This window comes from Calypte anna, chromosome 14 (genome assembly GCF_003957555.1).
Source record: "Calypte anna isolate BGI_N300 chromosome 14, bCalAnn1_v1.p, whole genome shotgun sequence".
NCBI classification, from domain to species: Eukaryota; Metazoa; Chordata; class Aves; order Apodiformes; family Trochilidae; genus Calypte; species Calypte anna.
In genome coordinates this window covers 2371704-2380289 of record NC_044260.1, presented here as the reverse complement: position 1 = coordinate 2380289, position 8586 = coordinate 2371704, and positions in this window count along the sequence as shown.

Sequence of the window (8586 nt, the reverse complement as noted above, 5' to 3'; positions counted from 1 at the left end):
ATAGAGGCCGAGGCCCTGGAGCAAAGTGTGATGCTGGAGCTGTCTGGGGGGCTGCAGGTTTCAAACCGATCCCTGTGGAACTTTTCCCGGGCGCTACCTGCCCGGGGGAAGGGGCTACACCCCCATTCCCCCCCCCCAGGCTATGAACTCAGGCGCACAGGGACCTTTCCCCTCTAAGGTGGATGATGATGGTGGAAATCTCCAGCACCAGCCTCGGGCTGCAGAGCAAACAAAGCCAGGTGCTTATCACCGCCGCATCAGGGCAACGCGGGAGGAGGATGGTCCCTGCGGCTGGGTGGCTGCAGGAAGCTGCCCGGTTCCTTCTGCTTCTATCAAAGGTAGTGTTTTGCCGGGGCAGCAGCAGGGCAGGTCCCCACTGCCCCTAACCCCCCCCCGCCCACCCTCCACGCTGGTGCCACGCTGGAGCTCAGAGCACCGCACCCACGAGCCCCGCGGGGATGAAGCCTCTTCAGCAACTTTCCCTCTTGTACCAAACGTGTGTGCAGGGAGACACGGGCTGCTCAGGAGCTGGAGTCATGCCCGGAGCTGTTGCTTCTCATGTAGTTACAGGAACTAATCAGATAACTGCAGCTGAACTAAGGGGGGTATATTTACTAAAAATAGATTAATGGAACGACAGATGCCTGAAGAGATGGTGTGTGGCCCGGGGAAGCAGGGCTGTGGTACCTGGCAGGGCTCTGAGCAAGGCTGGCAGTGACAGCAGCTGTCTGCTACTCTGATACATCCTACACAGGAGTGGATTTGTTTTTAAAGGCAGAAAATCAGCTCGTCCTTGCCAGGGCTCTCAGCCCGAGTGGGATGTTGTACTGCAGCACGCAGGGGACTGTCACTGTGAGCACCAGGGGACAGAAGGGTGCCCAGCCTAATGCCCTCCTGCTCCCAGCCCTCTGCTCAGCTGGAGCAGAGCTCTCTGGATAAGGCTGCAGGGACGGGCTATTCCCATCAGGGACCGTGGCAGTTGAGCCACCTTGGGAGATGTTCGTCCTCTTTGCCTGGTGGCTGCAGGACAAGCACCGCAGGATGGTTCCACTTGCTGCTGGAAATGTGCTCAGCTGGCCCCTGCTGTCACCAGGGAGCCAGCAGCCAAGATTAAGGAGACCTTTCTCTTAATGCCATGTCAACCTGCCAGCTCTTCCCACCCTCTGATCTGCTCCTGATCCTTTGTCAAGGGCACACACAGCTCTGACCCCAAAATCCTGAAGGTGTTGTGGAGAAAGGACCCAAAAGCAGTGGGAATCACCTGGGTAGGAGGCGAGGAAGGGCAGCTGGGGACAAAGGTGACACTAAGCTCGTGAGGCTGGGCGAAAATTGGAGAGCTGGGTGTCCTGGAGCACCTGAGCAGGGATCTACTGGGATGTCATCCAGAGGGGACAGCCCTGCTCCTGCCAGCATCGCCCTACAGAGAGAGGGTGTGCAGGGGAGCCTGGGGGCAGAGGAAGAGTGTGCAGGAGAGAGCACAAGAGCATGCACTGGGTGCAGGACACGTGCAGGAGTGGATCCCAGCACCCTGCAACCTCTCAGCATGTGAGGACTTTCTGTCTGCAGCCAAGGAAGGGCCCAGCCCACGCAGCGCTGAGCAGGCACTGTTCCCTCCCTCGCCCATGTATTGTTCTTCCCTCCCCGTTGCTCACTTACCTTTGAGTGCTTCAATCTCTTTGCCTTTGTCTGTCGATGGCTTTTAATTGAAATTCCTCAGACAGCTTCTCATCAATGCAGCCCATCAGCTACTTTTGTGTGGGAAGCCATTGTTTTGCAGCTGTAAAAGTTGAACTCCAGCATTTTGCTTTTGTCTCTTCCCTTTCTTATATCCCCAAGCCAATGCTTGCCTCACAACCCTCCTTCCTTGGTCTGGATATTTCATTTTAAGTCTTTCCTGTGCCCAGTCCCTCTGTTTCCATCCTGGGCTCCTCAGCCCCTCAGCTCCATCCTAAAGGGCAGCTCCCACCTGTGGCTCCCTCAAGCCTCCAGCATTGCCATCGTTTTCCTTGCAAAGCATCCAGGGGCAACCAAGGATGCAAGGAGCACCCTTGCCAAGGTTTGGGGAGCCCAACCGGTTTCCAAGTCTTTGCTTCATGGCATTCAAGCCCATAATTGCTTTACAAAGCAATTCCTGTTGAAGGACCACACCAGCAAGATTGTTCAGTGGTACTGGAAGGCTCTGAGCTCCACTTGATGCAGGAGGTTTTGGGGGTCAGGAGGGTGCAGCCACCCCACAGAGCAGCTCTGGCACGCTGCAAGCCAGCCCTGCAACCTGCCTGCACCTTCCTGCATTGCAGAAGTTGCTGCTTTTGGAAAAAATTCTGGTAACAGCAGCAACCATCTCCCTCCAGGGGTTTGCAAACCAGGCATCTCCTTTTCCCTCAAAGGGTTTTGCTCCCGGCAGGGCAGCATCCCACACCCCTGCCAGCAGTGTGCAGGGATGCGGGCCCTGCCTGGCACCTCCTCCATCCTTGGCACTTCCCCAGGAGCATCCCCAGGGAGCCACCGTGCTGCCCCACACCCCCGCTGTCCCCTTCTGTGCACAAAAGGGTGACCGTGCCAGATCCTAATGAGCCTGCACTGGGCTCAGGCCAGCAAATCAATTTTCCCAGAGCCAAGACTGAAAGGAGCCAAAGCTTCAGCCAGCAGAGGGTGCAGGGAAGTCCCCAGCTCCAGCAGTCACCCAGGGGAGCTTCCACATGGGATGAGGAGTTGGATGTCCAAAGGGGAGGCAGAGGGGGGGGGGAGCTGTCCCAAAGGCCCCACAGAAGGGGAAACGAGCAGCTCTGGCCTCTCCCTGACATTTCACCCAACTCAACCCCAGGATGGCTTCGACTGAGAGATGCCAACTCCAGCTCTGCAATCTCGGCAGCGCTGCGGCATCAGCATTGCCATAGCAACGGGCCCGGAGCAGCAGGGATTTGGGGACTGCTCTGCGGCTGCCCACTGCCCTATCCCACCTCCAGCACCCCTGCGGTGAGGCCAGACCCACCGCGGGGTACCAGAAGGGTGACACCAGGGCTGGTTTGTCCCTGCTGCCAGCACTGAGGTGCCTGCAGATGGCAGAGGGAGTTGCAGCAGCAGCAGCAGAAGCTCTTGCAGGAAATGGGGTACATGGTAGCCAAAGGTCACCTAAGGCTGACCCTATGGCTGACAGCACCCTGCCTGCTGGTCCCTGCCCTAAATGGGTAGAGAGCACCCACAGCCAGAAACCAAGAGTGGGCCACTTGGAAGGAGGGCGGAGAGAGGGAGGGATGCTGTCTGCTCCCAAGTAACAAGCAATAGAACAAGAGGAAACGGCCTGAAGTTGTGCCAGAAGAGGTTTAGATTGGAGACTGAGAACAATTTCTTCCCCCAAAAGGTTGTCAGGCCCTGGCCCAGGCTGCCCAGAGCTGGGGTGGTGGAGTCCCCATCCCTGAAGGGGTTCCCAAGCCGTGGAGATGTGGTGCTGAGGGACATGGGGCAGTGGTGGCCTTGGCAGTGCTGGGGAATGATTAGACTGGATGGTCTGATGATCAAATGACCCAAATGATTTGGTGATTCTATTCTGTGAGTTCTGAGGAGGTCGAAAACCAGAGCTGGGATCATCCTCACCCCAGGGCTGGGATCATCCTCACCTTGGAGCAGGGATTATCCTCACCCTGGGGCTGGGATCATCCTCACCCTGGAGCAGGGATTATCCTCCCACTTCCCGCGGCGGGCACAGGGACAGTCCGGGCTGTCCGGGGCTCGTTGCACCTCACGGGCTCCATTTCAGTCCGATTTTCGAGCACCTTTGCTTTGCAAGGCAGCTCCGCGAAGCCTTTTCCCCGGTTCTGTTGCAAACGAACGCGGGGAGGTGGAGGTAGAGGGCGCCCGGGCCCCGCGCACGGGCCCCGCCAGCCCGGAGGCTGTGGTGAGGGGCTGAGCCGGTCCTGGTGGGGCTGAACCACCCAGAGCCCCTCTTCTCGGGACAGTACCTCCAGACAGGGAAGGTCTGGGCTCCCGGTAACATCCTGCTGCTGTGGTGGGGGCTCGGGAGGGCATGGGGAGTTCATGGGTTTACACTATAATGGGGGAGATTTAGGGGAAAGGAAGAAGTTTTTCACGATGTGCTGGTGAAAGGCTGGCCCAGGTTGCCCAGAGAGGTGGGAGATGCCCCGATGGAAACATTGAGGGTCAGATGAGCAGGGCTCTGATCTGCACAGGCTGCCCAGGGCAGGGATGGAGTCTCCATCCCAGGAGGGGTTCCACATGTAGATGTGGTGCTGAGGGACTGGTGTGCTGGGCTAATGGTTTGGCTCAATGATCTTAAAGGTCTTTTCCAACCCAAATGATTCCATGATTCTTTTCTCTGATGTAGCTGAAGATGACCCTGCTCACTGCCAGGCTTGGCCGAGCTGCCCTTCAAAGGTCCCTTTAAACCCAAACCATTCCAGGATTCTGGATCTGGCTGCAGTCCTCTGGATCCCGGGTCACAGCTGGGGGATGGAAGGAGAAGCAGGAGCCAGGCCTGGGTGGAAGGAGATGGCTCTTGTGGGGGTCACTCTGCAGGTCCCCCCTTTCAGCACAGGTCACAGCATGAGCCTGCTCTGCACTTTAATGTATGGAAATGCAGGGATGGGGAGGGGGCTGCCCGTGCCCAGCAGGATTTCAGGGCTGTCCGGGTGCTGCTGAAGGCAGCTGCAGCACTTCTGAGGTCTGGCTGGAGGGGTCCAGAGGCAGCAGTGACATTGCCCACCCACCCCAGCTCTGTCACCTTTTGCTGACCCCAGTGTGTCTGCTGCCACCGCTGGTGTCCTGGCTGCAGGGCTGGGGGGACAGGGACAATTAATGCCCTTTTAGTTGGGGTTCTCATCCTGCTTCAAGTAAGCAGTGTTGAGAAACTTCGTTTGTTTGCCAGTAGGAGGAGCCAGGAGAATCCCTTCCCCACACCGAGCCGTTCCCAGCCCCGCAGTGAGCAGCAGTCTCCCAGCTCCAGAGTACATTTTCCACTTCCATCATTTTCGGCAGTTTGTGTTTTTCAAATCCCACCCCTGCTCAGCGATGAGACATTTCTCCAAGACCAAAAATTGTGATTTGATGTGAACAACCAACTCTCTTGCAGCTATATCAAGATTTCCTGTCTCCTTTCCCAGTCGATTATTTCCTTGTTGGTCGCTGTCACTACAGCTTGGCAGCTCCAGCTTTTGGGGCAGAGCCCTTCACTTCTTTACATCTGCTGGATTCTATTAGTGATCTCATCTGTTGAGTACAATCCATACACAGGATATTTTCTCCTTGCTGCTATCTGAAAAAAAAATGGGCATCGGGACAGCAGAAAGAGGGGAAAAAAAAAACGAAAAGCAATTTACAGCTGAGAGAGAGGAAATAAATACATTGTAGGCACATGAAGACGTAGTAACCACTGAGCTATTTTGGGCACAATGCCTCAAGTAGAAGATGATGTGTCTTTCAAGCAGATTCCAAATCCAAAAGGCACAAAATGTTTTCGGAAAGTAAATTCTCACATACATCAAGTGCTGTGCCAAGGAGTGGAATCAGATCCTGTCAGGCTCCTTATTGACAGCTTGCACAGGGTTTGGGGAAGCCCAAGCTGAGAGAAACCAACATCACTTCTTTGGTTTCAGTGGGACCATGCACAGAGCTCAAGCCACACAGGTGCTTACAGACTTGGTTGGATCAGAACCATCCTGGATGGAGCCCACCCAGCAGGGTGGGGAGGGGTGAGCACCTTGGTGCCCTGCAGTGGGTGTACACCCAGTATTGGGGGGTCAGTCCCTTCTTCCCTACATGCCTGAATCCTACAGAATCCTACATGCCTGAAATGACAAGAGGTTAAAAAAAAAATTCCTACATCACTAAACCCCCAATGTCCTGTCACCCTTGGCTAATTGTCCTCCCCTTTTCCAAGCTTCCAAAGGCTGCAGTGTGCCCAAGGGGGGGAGGGTGCTCAGTGAGGATGGGCTGTTTGCTCTGGAGCAATGGGAGGATGCTGGTGTTCCCCTGCTTGATGGAGCTGGGGAGTTGGGTGTAGAGAAACAGGATAAACCAGGTGCCTCGAGTTGCCAAAGAGTGGGGGTGAGTCCACCTGTGCCTGGTTAGGGCAGGCCCCCTATTACCAGGGGACCAATAAAGGTGGGACACATCCACAGAGGAAGTTCACTCTGGTGCGAGGCATGAAGAGGTCAGCAGCTTGTCGAGCTTCTGGAGCAAGAAAGGCTCTTCCCGCTACACTTCTACCCTGGAAGCGCTGTGTGGTGGCTGGAGTCCTGGAAGAGACCAGCAGCTCGTCAAGCTTCAGGAGCAAGAATGGCTCCTCCTGCTACAGTTGGGACCACAGCATCCATCACAGGGGGTGTGGTGAGCACCCATCACCTGCCCCAGTGTCCACGCAGGCACCCACTCACAGAGTGACTCCAGAGTGACTCAGTTGTGTTCTGCACAACTGAGACAAGGTTTGGGCAAGGCCAGGCAGTGAGGGAAGCAAAAATGTCCCCATGGCCCTACTCTCCCCCAGGTCTGTTCTCAGAAGAGGAGCAGCAGTGGTAAGAGGTTCTGAGGTTCCCATCCTTCATCTGGTACCACCCTGAACAATTGTTCTGGCTCCCCACTGCTTCCACTCTCTGGATGCTTGCAGACAGCAAGCAAGTCTCTCCCCCACCCCTTTTTGTTGTGGTTTCTCCCTTGAAAGCTGCCAGGCAGATTTCCTGACAGTGCCCCAGTGACACAATGCCTGCTGTCGGGTGTCAGGATGGCAGCTCCCAACACGCCGGCCAGCAGAGCACTGGGGAACACTGGGGAAGCCTGGCAATACACAGGGGAGTGGCAAAAAGTGATGGGGGCAGCCCCAGGGAGCAACAGGAGCTCTGGGTAGATGCCAACCCTGCTGGGCTGGGCAAGCTGCTTCCAACAAGCACAAGGTGCCCCTCACCCTGGTGTCGGGGCGGCTCTGGGGTACAAACTGCCTGCAGGTGGGTGACTGAGCTGTGCAGCAGAGGGGCAGCCCCTCTCCCAGAGGTGCTTGAGTGTAGAGAGCACTTCCAGAGGTTTTTGTAAAGACAGGAATTGCTGCAACAGCTGTTGTGGTACAGACCGTGGCTTTGGTTTTGTACCTGGGCAAGTCCTGCGGCTTCCCGGGGACACTCCCACGCCTGACCCAAGGCTCAACTGGGGTCTTGTGCTGCACTGAACTTAAAGGTTAGATAACAAATATTTTAAAGGGTGTGGACGGCTGCAAGAATTAATGGAATTGCATAAATGAAGAGCAAGATGCTCACGTTCTCATTTAGCAAAAATCCTGCGGGAAGTGTTGTCCCGATGCGGCAAATCTCAGAAGGAGAAAGTGCCTTTGGTGGGCACGTCAGGTACCAAACCCACAGCACAAACCAGCACTGGCCTCTGGAGGATGGGCAGGATTCCCAGCTCCATCTCTGAGTCTGTGCCTCTCTGTGCCCCATCCCAGGCTGCTCATGGCAGGGAAGAGTTGGGCACCAGCAACCTCCAGTAGCCTCCAGCAGCCTCCAGTAGCCTCCAGCAGCTGTCTGCTTGCTGCCAGGCTCCCACCTCTCCACAGGCTCCCACACACGAACATTTTGTTGTGTTTCTGGTGGGAAAACCCTGGTGGGCTGGACAGGAACCACCAGTTCTGGTTTGCAGAGAGATCCAGCATGGGTGCGTGGTTCCAAAGCACGGATTTCTTCCATGTTCTTCCATGTTGAGCGCACACACCATCCCACAGTAACATGGAAGGTGTTAAAACAGGAAAACTCAGGGGCCCTGTGCAGTTCTGAACCATCACCCTTTATTCTGCAGGGCTTTCAAACGGGGCTGGGCTTGGTTTTGGAGAGGTGCCCTCTAAAAGGACAGAATTATGCTTCCTTTGCTTTTATTCAGCCTTTATTTTAGTCATATTCTTCTGTCACATTAAACTAGAACCAGCTCTGATCCCTGAGGAGCCATCATGTAGTAACAAACTGACCTCACCAGCTCTGGCCCAGTCTGAACCCACAGTGTGTGTACTGGGCCGGCACTGGGTGCACTGGCAGCATCCTTGTGCCTCACACCCCCTGGGATCCCCCTGCTCCTGGAAAACCCCTACACCACAGGATCCTTCTGGCCCCGGAGCCCCTTGTCCCTGGGACCTCCTGTCCCCAGGATCCCCCATTCTCGGGACCCCTTGCCCCCTGGGATCCCTTCATCTCTGGGAACCCCTATTCCCGGGACCCCCTGTCCCCAGGATCCCCCATTCCCGGGACCCCCATTCCCGAGACCCCCTGTCCCCGGAATCCCCCATTCCCGGGACCCCCCCTGCCTCCCCTCGCCGAACCGAGCCGCCCGCCACAAGTCCCGGCCCGGGATGGCGGGCGGGATCCCCGCAGCAGCCTCGGCACCCGGTAGCGGTGCCCTCCCCTCTCCTCGGCCCTCGCCACCGTCCGGGTCTGTCCGGGGTGTGCGGGTGTCGGCACGGCGGGGGCTGCCGGGGCGGGCGGCGGGGGCTGGAGCGGCGCCGGGTTTCCGCCGGGCAGGAGGCGGAGCGGGGGGTTGGGGGGGAAGGCGGCGGTGTCGGCGGAGCCGGGCGGAGCGCAGAACCGAGCGGTGCCGGTC